The sequence below is a fragment of the Enhydra lutris genome, unplaced genomic scaffold (genome assembly GCF_002288905.1).
Source record: "Enhydra lutris kenyoni isolate GAN:26980312 unplaced genomic scaffold, ASM228890v2 scaffoldscaffold3, whole genome shotgun sequence".
Lineage (NCBI taxonomy): Eukaryota > Metazoa > Chordata > Mammalia > Carnivora > Mustelidae > Enhydra > Enhydra lutris.
In genome coordinates, this window is record NW_019154087.1 from 81,341,033 (window position 1) to 81,353,858 (window position 12,826).

General features: G+C 46.5%; 1 pseudogene; it reads right to left on the reverse strand.

The window, feature by feature from the left end:
• Window positions 1–6,338: 6,338 nt before the first annotated feature.
• LOC111153198 lies at window positions 6,339–8,801 on the reverse strand (annotated as a pseudogene).
• Window positions 8,802–12,826: the final 4,025 nt, after the last annotated feature.

Genomic DNA, 12,826 nt, shown 5'->3' on the forward strand with positions numbered 1-12,826 from the left:
AGAAGACATGAACAGACATTTCTGCAAAGAAGACATCCAGATAGCCAACAGACACATGAAAAAGTGCTCCACATCACTCGGGATCAGGGAAATACAAATCAAAACTGCAATGAGATATCACCTCACACCAGTCAGAATGGCTACAATTAACAAGTCAGGAAATGACAGATGCTGGCGAGGATGCGGAGAAAGGGGAACCCTCCTACACTGTTGGTGGGAATGCAAGCTGGTGCAACCACTCTGGAAAACAGCATGGAGGTTCCTCAAAATGTTGAAAATAGAACTCCCCTATGACCCAGCAATTGCACTGCTGGGTATTTACCCTAAAGATACAAACGTAGTGATCCGAAGGGGCACGTGCACCCGAATGTTTATAGCAGCAATGTCYACAATAGCCAAACTATGGAAAGAACCTAGATGTCCATCAACAGACGAATGGATAAAGAAGATGTGGTATATATACACAATGGAATACTATGCAGCCATCAAAAGAAATGAAATCTTGCCATTTGCGACGACGTGGATGGAACTAGAGGGTATCATGCTTAGCGAAATCAGTCAATCGGAGAAAGACAACTATCATATGATCTCCCTGATATGAGGGAGAGGAGATGCAACATGGGGGGTTAAGGGGGTAGGAGAAGAGTAAATGAAACAAGATGGGATTGGGAGGGAGACAAACCATAAGTGACTCTTGGTCTCACAAAACAAACTGAGGGTTAATGGGGGGAGGGGGGTTGGGGGGGGTGGGATTATGGACATTGGGGAGGGTGTGTGCTGTGGTGAGTGCTGTGAAGTGTGTAAACCTGGCGATTCACAGACCTGTACCCCTGGGGATAAAAAGATATTATATGTTTATAAAAAATAAAATTAATAAAAAAAAAAAAAAGAAAGAAAAAAAAAAAGTATGGAACTTCCCCAAAATACTAAAAATAGAGCTCCTGTATGATCCCACTACCAGGTACCCATTCCCAGGAAATGAAGTCAGCTTCTCCAGGTAAGGTCTACACACTCTCACCTAGTCTCCCTGAGGAGGGGCATCCACCCTTAGCAACAGGGCACTCATGTGGGAAGCCATAGGCAACCCTCCCCTCAAGGCAGATGCCTCCTGGGACAAGAGGCTGCCCCAGGGCTGGGAGGTCTCCACAGCAGCCCACTCAATGTCCTGGATACTAGGAGTAGGTGGAGTACAGCACAAGGCCAGTGAGGGTGAGGACACACTACCCCAAATTTGGCACCTTGGCAAATTAAATATAGAAACTGAAAGAATTTTGCATAGAGCAGAAGCAGGAAGGGCCTTCTGATCTCCCAGCCATCAGCCCTTCTTCCATGAAGCAGATCAGAATGCTCCCATGGGGCACTTTCTCTGCCCAGACCACAAGGAGGACATACTTATCACCATATTCAAGGAATTTAGGGCCACAAGGGCTGTAGGAACAAACCTAGTTAAACTAACCTTTGTCTTCCTAGTTACTTATTTATCATTTCCAGCCCCAGTCCAAACCCCTGTGTCTCTCAATTCCTCACATATTGATTCCTTCTTTGTCTAAAAGACAGAAGATCTGTTCCAGTCGGCTATGCTGGTCTCCATGTTCATGTGAGGCTCCCACCAAAAAAATCAATACACTTGGCCAGCATTTCTCCTGTTCATTTGTCTTTGTCAATTTCCAGACCCAGCCAGGGATGTTAAGAGGAGTTGAAGGAAACTTTTCTCTCTTCAGCTCTTGGTGGGGGGTGATCCAGGGGGAGTCCGGAAAATGCATCCTGTCTTTCTGACCTTAGTTAAAACTGCCCTCTGCTGGGTGGCAGCACAGGGCTGTGCACAGCTGAGGGAGCCTGGGAGACGCAGGTGGAACCTGTAGGAAGCTACCTGACCCCGAGCCAGGAGACTTGGCCCCACTGACAAGTCCAGGGTGTGATGATAAATATTGTCATGGAAGCATCCTGAAATCAGACCCACACCAGGCTTCATTATGGCTGCTCACTGCAGTTGCTACTGTTGGCTTAGTGACTTTTCTGAGCTAACTTGGTCAAGTCTGTGTTCTTTGCTGTGTGTGGCCACTGAATCCCATGCTGTTAACTTAGTGGTCAGCCAGTGGCTGGGCAGACAGGTCACCCGTGTTTCTGAGCTATGGCTACAGATCGAAGGTCCCCACAACCTCCTCTTCAAGTTCAAATAGGCTGCTCGAGTGGCTCATGGAACTCAGAGAAACACGTTACTTATCAGATGACCAGTTCATTAAAAGGACAGAACTCAGGACCAGGCAGCTGGAAGCGATGAATAGGGCAAGGTGTGTAGCAGAGGCTCAGAGCTCCTCTGCTCTTGGAGTGAAAGAGGACTTTACCCACCTGCACTCTGAACTTCATCTGTACTTCCTAACTGATGATGTCCTTCCTTCAGGCTCATTTGTTAACTCAAGTGAGAGACCGGGTGAACACCAAAATGACCCCTCAAGCAATAAACACTGCCTGACACCAGCAAGACCCCATGTGATGGGCCCAAAGACAATGACTGACCAGAACTTTACTGACCCCCTGCAGCTCCCCACCGACCTTTGTCCTAGATTTTCCTCATGTAAAAGCCCAGGAGTGTTTTCAGCACCTTGAGACCATACTAGTCCTCTGTGTTACAGTGTCGGCTGCACTGAAATAAATTCCTTTCCTGTGTCACCACCACTCATCTCTGTGCCTTTGGATCTTGGACACTGAATAATGTAGCAAGTCAAATACCGGTTCTTCCCTTCTCCAGGGTTCACTGCTGCTTCTCCTCTCACTGCAGTTCTGCTGTTGGCTTAGTGACATTTCTGAACTGATGTTGTCAAGTTTGTATCCCTTGTGTGTCACCACAGAAGTGTCTGGTCTTTGAATGTAGTGGTCAATGATGATTGGGCAAAATTTCCTTAAACATCTGGAAACTGCCCTCCTTCTGAGAAGAAAAAGAAAACAAAACTTCCAGTCTTTGCAGATGTGGCGGAAGGGTGTGGCTGTGTGGGTGTCGGGATATACCTTCAGCACCAGCCAGGCCTCTTAGCACTCTGCCTTGATCTTCACTTCTTACTTGCTGAGTTTGACAATCACCAGAGGTCTGAGCCTTGGGCCTTCTCAGGTCAGCCCTGAGCAGGCATCCAGCCCATGCATGCAGTGTCCCAGGGGCTTGGGAATAGTTCAGAGCTTCCAGGCCTTTCTCCTCCAGAACTCCTCACCACTCAGCCTTTCTTCTAGTGATTCTGCTTGTTTTCTATTTCCCCCAACTCTTATCCACTGCCCTAAGAAGCAGAGACTCACATATGCCTTTAAATGGTTTGGACATCGAATGTCCTCCAGTAGACACCTCACTACTTGGTGAGTTGGTGGAAAGCAGCAAGTCACAGAGGCATCCAAGGGTCTGGACCTGGTGTTTCCCTCTCCTGAGATGGAGACATCTGTGAGAGGAGCAGGTGGCCAGCTGGCGTGGGGGGGTGCAGGCACCTGACTTGGACAGGACAGATGGGGTAGGTAAGGCCTGAGACCCCCTAGGTATGTTCCTGGCATCTGGACTGAACTGGTCTTCAAAGCTGCAGATTGGTTGGGATCATCTTCAGGCTGAGGAGGAACATGAGGGGAGCAGAGGGGACAGAGGAGGCTCAGCTTAGACAGGAGAGGGCTGAAACATTCCTCTGGGGAGAAGTGTGTCAGATCCAGGGTCATGGGGACAGAGCTTGAGGCCATTGTGCTATGCGAAATAAGCCAGTCCCTAAAGGACTGATACTGGAGGACCCTACTTGTGAGGGACAGAGAGCACTCCAACTCATAGAGGTGCAAGGAGCTGCTGGGTGCTGGGGCAGGGGGAGGTTGAATGGGGATTCAGGTCTCATGGGTAGAGGTTCAGTTTGAGATGATGAAGAAGTGGTGGTGATGGATGGAGGTAGCAGGTACAGAATGGTGAATGTACTTATTGACACTGAATTGTACCCTGAGTCATGCTTATCAGCTGTATGTCAATTACATCACAGTAGGAAAGAAGTGAGTCAGGAGGACAGGGCCATTGCAAGTCCTAGGAGGGCAGGGATCCTGTATCTTAGTTCTCACTCTCCTGATCTGACCCTTGTTGGTGACTGAGCTCACAGTAGGCACTCAGTGAATGCTTGCTAAGACGCAGTGCAGGCAGATGAGGGTACAAGTGCAGACCCACCGATGGGCACTGAAGAATCTCAACAGGATGTGCATCCAGACTGAGTGAGTGCCCACATTTCACAAATGCCAGCACAGAAATAACCATTTAAAACAAAGGCAGGTGACCAAAAGCTGTATTACAAAGCAGTGCCCATCAACACAGTATGGTACTGGCACAAAAACAGGCACATAGATTCGTGTAACAGAATAGAGAATGCAGAAATGGACCCTCAAATTTATGGGCAATGAATCTTCAACAAAGCGGGAAAGAATGTCCAATGGAAAAAAGACAAGTCTCTTCAATAAATGGTGCTGGGAACATGGGACAGCCACATGAAGAAGAATGAAACTGGACCATTTCCTTATACAATACACAAAAATAGACTCCAAATGGATGAAAGACCTCAAGGTGAGACAGGAATTCACCCAAATCCTTGCAGAGAACAGAGGCAGCACCTCTTTGACCTCGGACACAGCAACTTCTTGCTAGACACGTCTCCAAAGGCAAAGGAATCAAAAGTAAAAATAAACTGTTGGGATTTCATCAAGATAGAAAGCTTTTGCACAGCAAAGGGAATAGTCAACAAAACGAAAAGACAGCAAACAGAATGAGAGAAGATATTTTCAAATGACATATCAGATAAAGGGCTAGTATCCAAAATCTAGAAAGAACTTAGGTAACTCAATACCCACAGAACAATAATATAATCAAGAAATAGGCCAAAGACATGAACAGACATTTCTCCAAAAAGACATCCAGATGGCCAACTGACACATGAAAAAGTGCTCACCATTCCTCGACATTAGGGAAATACAAATCAAAATCATAATGAAATACCACCTCACACCAGTTAAAATGGCTGAAATTAACAAGACAGGAAACAAGTGTTGGCAAGGATGAGGAGAAAAGGGAACCTTCCTAAACTGTTGGTGGGAATGAAAGCAGGTACAGTCACTCTGGAAAACAGTGTGGATATTCCTCAAGAAGTTGAAAATAGAGCTGCCCTACAACCCAGCAATTGCACTCCTGGGTATTTACCCCAATGATATGATGTGGTGAAAAGAAGGGCAACCTGCACCCCAATGTTCATAGCAGCAATGTCCATAAGAGCCAAATTGTGGAAAGAGCCTAGATGTCCTTCAACAGATGAATGGATAAAGAAGATGTGGTCCATATATACAATGGAGTATTACTCAGCCATCAGAAAGGATGAATACCCACCATTTGCACTGACATGGATGGAACTGGAGGGGATTATGCTGAGTGAAAGAAGTCAAGCAGAGAAACACAATTATCATATGGTTTCACTCATACGTGGAACATAAGGAATAGAGTGCAGGGCCACAGGGGAAGGGAGGGAAAACTGAACAGGTTGAAATCAGAGAGAGAGACAAACCATGAGAGACTCTGGACTGCAAGAAGAAAACTGAGGGTGACAGATGGGAGAGGCATGGCAGGATGGGGTAGCTAGGTGACAGATATTAAGGAGGGGACATGTTGTGATGACCACTTGGTGTTATAGGCAACTAATGAATCACTGAACACTGTGTTAAAATCTACTGATATATTATATGTTGGCTAATGAATTTAAATTTTAAAAATTAAATTAAATTAAAAAATAAATCCAAGGCAGAAACAGTACATAACTCAGAGGGCTCCGTGTTCCTGGAGGCTGAGCTAGGGGCCATGGCCATGGTCTCCAGTGGTCAGAAGACTGGAGGTCTGAGAGGTGGCTCAGTGCACCCCAGACCCTGAAGCCCCATGGCCATGGCAAGGTGCACGGACTGGGAAGGAAGACCCAACCAGAGGTCATCCTGGCTCCAGGCTGCTGCAGGAGCACTCTCAGCCCCACCAGGTTGTGTTTTCCTAGAACCAGGAAGAAAACATTTCCCTCAATTGTTCTTTTTAAAGATGGCTGCTCAGCACTGACACAGGAAAAACATCCGACATAAAGCTGGAGCCGTCACAGCTCCAAATGACCCAGAAGTTATCAAAATTAGTGACCCCAAAGAGAGGACCTTGTGTTGCCAGGCAGGCCTCCTGTGTGCGGGTGCAGCTGGGGGCCCTAGACATGCCCGTGAGGGCAGTGCTGGGCTCCACGGTCTCCCTCAAGGGGACAGAAGTAGGAAACTGGTCTGACAGCTCTGCTCAGGACAGCACCCCCGATGGAGAGGGGAACAGCCCCTCATGATTCCTGGATGTCCTGGTGATTCCTGGGCATGGTGGGAATCTCAGCTTCTTCATGAAGGTGGTGGGGAGGGCAGCCAAGGCGCTGTGGGTCCCACAGGTTCTCCAGGGATAGCACCTTCCTGGGCTTGTGGTCAAGCAGGTACCTGTTCAGTGGCTCTCATCACACCGCTCAACCTCGATCCCATTGGCCAGGTCGACCCCCATTGCCTGGTGACAGGCCAAGGTCAGTCGGTGAACCTCCACTACCTATCTCCCCAAAAAAGGCCCCCATGTAGTAAACGTCACCCTGGTCCCTAGGGATGTTGCCTGGGACTGTGGCCGGTGCTGGTAGCTGAAGTCTTCACAGGCCACCCAGTAGAAACTGGGGTGCAGGGTGCCAAAGAGGGGGGACAGGATCTCCATGCCCACATGGTTGCAGAATTTCATGTCCACATCTGCACACACCAGGTTGTCCACCTCATGGAGGAAGTGCTGCTCACAGAAGAGGCTGACCATCACCATGCACTGCAGGGACACATCCTACCAGTGCAGGGTGCTGGGGACCTCGAGGACCACCACCCTCCAGCCTTCCCCGGTGGCACATGGACCCAGCAGCAAGCTTGTGGATAAAGACCTAGTAGGTGACCCTGTGTCCCACTATGATGGGCTTCTCTGCCCTCTGCAGGAACAACTGAAGGAAGACCACCTATCTACAGGGACAAGGGGCAAGCCAGGAGGAGGGTTACTATCAGAGGCTAGCAGCAGGACCCCAGAAATGGGGGTCATGGACGTGTGCACCTTTTTTTTTTTTTAAAGATTTTATTTATTTGACAGAGAGAGAGATCACAAGTAGACAGAGAGGAAGGCAGAGTGGGGGGGGAGGGGAAGCAGGCCCCCTGCTGAGAAGAGAGCCAATTTCAGGGCTCAATCCCAGGACCCTGGGATCATGACCTAAGCTGAAGGCAGAAGGTTAACCCACTGAGCCACCCAAGCACCCAACTTGTTCACCTTCTTCAAGGGGGCAGACCCTAGGTTGCTTTAAGCAACAGCCACTGTCCCAGCCTGTCCAGAACAAATCTGCTCATGGGACCTCCCTATCTTCTACTCCCAGAGATGGGGGCCATCAGCACCCCATCATACAAAGGGGAGCCTGAGGCTTCAGAGGCAGGAAACCAACCCCACAGTCAGCATGCTGGAGCCAGGAACACACCCCCTGTGCTGAGCTCTGAGGCAAACCCTGCGGATACCCTCCCCTGGCCAACCCCCTGGAGGTCCTGTGCCCTCCAGTCAGGAGTGGAGCACATTTGGGCACAGCCCTCCTTTCTATAGCCTACCGATGGATAGAATCAGCAGGGCTGGCCACCTGCCCCACTTTGCTTTGAGTAGGCTGTCGCTGGCCCCCACAGAGCGCTCTCCACCCCCTCTAGGTTCCTCCTTTGAAGGCTACTCGGCCTTTTGCTGACAAGGTCCATCAGTCAAACACTGCTATTCCTAGGAGTCGATTACCCTCAAACTTCCCCAGATCAGGAATCAGGTCCAGCCCATGGGCAGGGAAGTGGAAAGATGACCGATGGAAGAAGAGGGGGCTTGCTTGGGCCCCAGCTGTGAATCCAACAGAGTAAGCTTCCAGGTCCAGGTCTCCATCTCCCTGGCCCCAAGAAGTTGTAAGTCCTTTCTCTTTGAGGGGAATATCTGTGGGGCAGCTCCCCCATTGTCAGCAATGGTGGTGAGCCCCTCTAGACAAAATTTTTTAAGGTTTTATTCATTTATTTGACAGAGAGAGAAACAGAGAGGGAACATAAGCAGGGGGAGTGGAAGAGGGAGAAGCATGCTCCCCGCTGAGCAGGAAGCCTGACATGGTGGAGGTTTGATCTCAGGACCCTGCAATCACGACCTGAGCCGAAGGCATATGCTCAACCATTGAGCCTTCCAGGCACCCCAAGACTGATTTTTTTTCACACAGGCACTAAGGCTACTTCCCTGTACATGCCCCATACCTGGCAGGTTAGTAATTCGCTCACCCAGGAAAAGTAGGTACTACATTTAAATAGGGGACAAGACCTCACACACCCAACAGCCACAAGTCAGGTCACCGGGGTAAGTCCAGGTCCAGCCAATGGGGGAACAAGTCAGACATGAAGTGGAGAGAGAGGAGTGCTCCTGGCAGAGGGCAGAGAGAATGTAAAGGCTTGGAGTCAGGCCCGAGGCACATATGGGATGAACACATACGTGGGAGGCCCATGGAGTTGGGGGATAGGGTGGGAAATATGAAGCTGGAGAGGATGGGCAGCTGGGGAGTGGATCACAGAGAGGCTCAAAGGTTATGTTCTGAAAAGATCACTCTGAAGAATGGGCTCTGTATAGCAAAGGACAGGTAGACCCGCACCCTAACCCCTAGCCCCACCCTAACCCTAATCAAACACCATGCTCAATTTTGAGGACTGACAGCTCTACTCTGAATCACAAACAAGTCCATCATGCTGGCTTTCAGTCCTTGCTCAGTATTGTACTGAAAGTTCTACCCAAAACAGTGAGGCAAGAAATAAGGAATCTACATGTGAAAGGAAACAGTAGAACTAGGTCTATTCAGAGACCAGAGATGGCATCATCTTATATAGAGAGCTTCCTAAAGAATCAACAGAAATGATTACAACCAGTTCCCTAATTCTGCAAAGTTACAGGACAAAATATCAAGACACAAAAATGTCTCTTATTTGTATACACTAGCAATGAATCATCCAAAGAGGAAATTAAGAAAACAATTTCAGGGGCACCTGGGTGGCTCAGTGGGTTAAAGCCTCTGCCTACAGCTCAGGTCATGATCTCAGGGTCCTGGGATCGAGCCCCGCATCAGGCTCTCTGCTTGGCAGGGGGCCTGCTTCCTCCTCTCTCTCTCTCTCTGCCTACTTCTGATCGCTCTGTCAAATAAATAAATAAAATCTTAAAAAAAAAAAGAAAACAATTTCATTTTAGGGAACATCAACATTGACAAAACACTTGGGAATAGATGTAATCAAGGTGTATGTCTTTACACTGAAAATTACAAAACATCGCTGAAAGAAAGTAAGGGAAACCTAAATAAATCTGAGGAAACCCCATGGTGATGAAAAGACGTACTATTGATAAGATGGCAACAGTACCCAGTGCAATGTGGAAATTCAATGTGTTCCCAAGAAATTTCACAAAGGCCTTTGGGAAGAATTGCACAAGCTAATTGTAACAGTCATATGGAATTTTAAGAGACCACAAGATAGCCCAAACCATCTTGAGAAAGAAAATGAAAGGTGAAAGGTCATACTTCCAAAGTTCAAATCTTAATGTAAAGCAACAGCAAATAAAACATTGTGATGCTGTTGCAAAGGTATACATATACACTGAAACAAATAATACATGCTATGTTAATTGATTGAATTTAAATTTTAAAAATTTTGTTAAATAAATAAAATTTAAAAATTTTAAAGTATGCATACAGATCAGTGGGATTTAACTGAGAGCCCAGAAATAAACCCCTTCATCTATGGTCCTCTGAATTTTGACAAGGATAGACAACATTACACTGTGGGAACAGAATGGTCTTTTCAACAAAGGGTGCTAGACAATTGGCTATACATGTACAGAGGAATGGAACTGGACCCTTACCTCACACCACATATAAATATTAACTCAAAATAAGTTAAAGCCTTTAATGTAAGAGGTAAAATGATAAAATATAGAAGAAACAAATGGGAATAAATCTTCATAAGCTTGGATTTAGCAATGCTTTTAAATGTGACACCAAAGCATAAGAAGGGAAAGAAAAAAATAGATAAAATAATATCCTCAAAATTAAAAATCTGTCCTGGGTGCCTGGGTGGCTAATTGTTTAACTGTCCAACTCTTAATTTTGGCTCAGAATATGATCTCAAGGTCATGAGATTGAGCCCCATGCCAGGGTCCATGCTAACAGTGGTGCCTGCTTAAGATTCTCTTTCCTTCTCCCTCTCCCCCGTCCATTCTCACAGTCTCTCTCACTTAAAAAAGAAATGTAAAAAAAATTAAAAATCTTTGTACATCACAAGATACTATCCAGAAAGTGAAAAGACAGCCCCCAGAATGGAAGGAAATATTTGTACATTATTTATCTAATAAGAGTCTGTTGCCCAGAATATGTAAAGAGCTTTTACAACTTCTCAACAAAAAGACAACCCCATTTTTAAAATGGACGAAGGACTTGGATAGACCCTCTTCCAGAGAAATCATACAAATGGTGAATGGCACATGAATAGATGTTAAACATCATTAGTCTTTATGGAAATGAAGATTTAAACCAGTTAGGTGTCCTTTTACACAAGTAGAATCACTATGATCAAGAAAACTAAAAATAACAAAAGAATGTTGAGAAACTGAAACCCTTTAGCCTCTGTTGTGGAAAATGGTACAGTCTACTTATAAAATAGTTTGGCGTTTACTGAAATAGATCAAAGTAGAGTTACCATATGGTTGAACAATTGTACTCCTAGATATATACCCCCCAAACTGAAAACACTGGTTCAAACAAACAAACAAACAAAAATGTACAGGAATATTCATAGCAGCAGCGTTCATAATAGGCAAAAACCAGAAACTATGCAAATGTCCATCCATGGGGAAAAGAACAAACAAAATGAGGTAGACCCATAAATGGCAATCTTGTTCTGCCTATGAAGGAATGAAATAAAATGATTCATTTGTGGGGTAAAAATATGGTAGTTCTTGAAAATATTAAACACGGAATTCCACTGCAGCCTATATGCCCCCTGAAATTGAAAGTAGAAGTACCCTTATTCAGAGCAGCATTTCTCACAACAGCCAAAAGGTGGAAGCAACGCAAGTGTCCACTGACAGATGAATGGATAAACAAAGTGTGGTTATATACAATGGAACACAATTCAGGCTTAAAAATGAAGGGAGTTCTGACACAGGCTACAACATGGATTGAACCTGGAAGTCATTACGCAGAGGAAAATCAGCCAGTCACGGAAGGACAGATACTGTATGATCCTACTTGGATGAGGTGTCTGGGACACAAAGCTGGATGTGGCAACAGCGGCCAAGGGGAAAGGGCAATGAGGAACTGGTGTTTCACTCATACAGTCTCCCTCAAAGAGAATTAAAAAGTTCTGTAGAATGATGTACAACCATGGGATGCTCTTGTGTTCTTATATTTAGTCACCGTGAAAAAGTGAATGAAGGACTGATGCATGTCACTACGTGGATGGACAATGAAAACAGCCCCAGTGACATTAGCCATATAGAAATACCACTTGATTGGAGCCCTCTGTGCTCCTTAAATCCATAAACATTACCCAAAGAAGGGAAAGTCCTGGAAGAAGATCCAGAAGACGAAAACTGGAAGACATTTCAGACTGTTGGGCAGGTGGTGACAGCTGAAGTGGGCCTGTGGTCTGGGTTCAAATGTGGGAACCGTCATGATTTCCTCACTTGGAGTTACATGGTGGTTCCACGGGCCAGTGTCCCTGTTTGGGGTAAAATGCACAGAAGTAGCCCATGTAAAGTGGCAAATGTGGTAAAGAAATGACAGTTGAGGAGTGTGAGGATAAAGCATATTTGTGCTGCTGTGACAAATTGATGCAGATTTGAAATCACTGCAGAGTACATGACTCTTCCAAACATCCACATCGACATGTCACAGAAGCAGAGAGGACATCAGACTTCAGGATGGAGGCCAAGTCCTGCCAGATCCAGTTCACCCACCATGGAGAGATCACTAACCATTGGAGGAGGCCACATATTAGCAAGAGACTAGTGGCAGGATTAAATCAGGGGCCCCAGTGTCCAGGGTGCAGTAGAAGCAGTGGGATTTAAAACTTCAATTCCCCACAATGCTCCAAGACAACCTGGCTAGAACTGTGAAAAAGCATGAAGGGGAAGCCTCAGTAAAGTGGACTGGGGACACCAGAAGGGGAGGCTGGAAGGGGGCCCCTGGCACTCAGTGCCCATTACAGGCCCCACATTACAATCCCCCACAGGGGAGACTCATCCATTCCAGGCCCCACAGGGGAAGCCAGAGAGTTCATCTCCTACAAGAGATCCACCATCCCCGCAGCTCGGCCGGTGAGAATCCTCCATCACCCCAGACCCCTGCCTTTCTCCAGGGGACTTTCCTTCCAAGCACCCCTCCCAACTTCTTCCTCCTTCTCCATGAAATGATGTTCCTCTCCTTTGTTTCTTACACTTGCCTGCGATGTGACCATAGCTTGCTCATCCAAGATTGCCATTCTCTGCTCTTCCCAAATAAACCCATTTTGCTGGTCAAGTAACTGGCAGTTTGAGTTTAAGGTGAACAGAACTAATAAATTAAAGATACTTGCAAGGAACAAAATCAATATACACAAATCACTTGCATTTCTACGTGCTCTGAAGGGACCATCATAAAGAGACTATGGAGAACAATCTCATTTACTACTGCATCCAAAAGAACAAGATACCTAGGAGTCCCCTGAACAAAGGGGGTGACAGACCTGT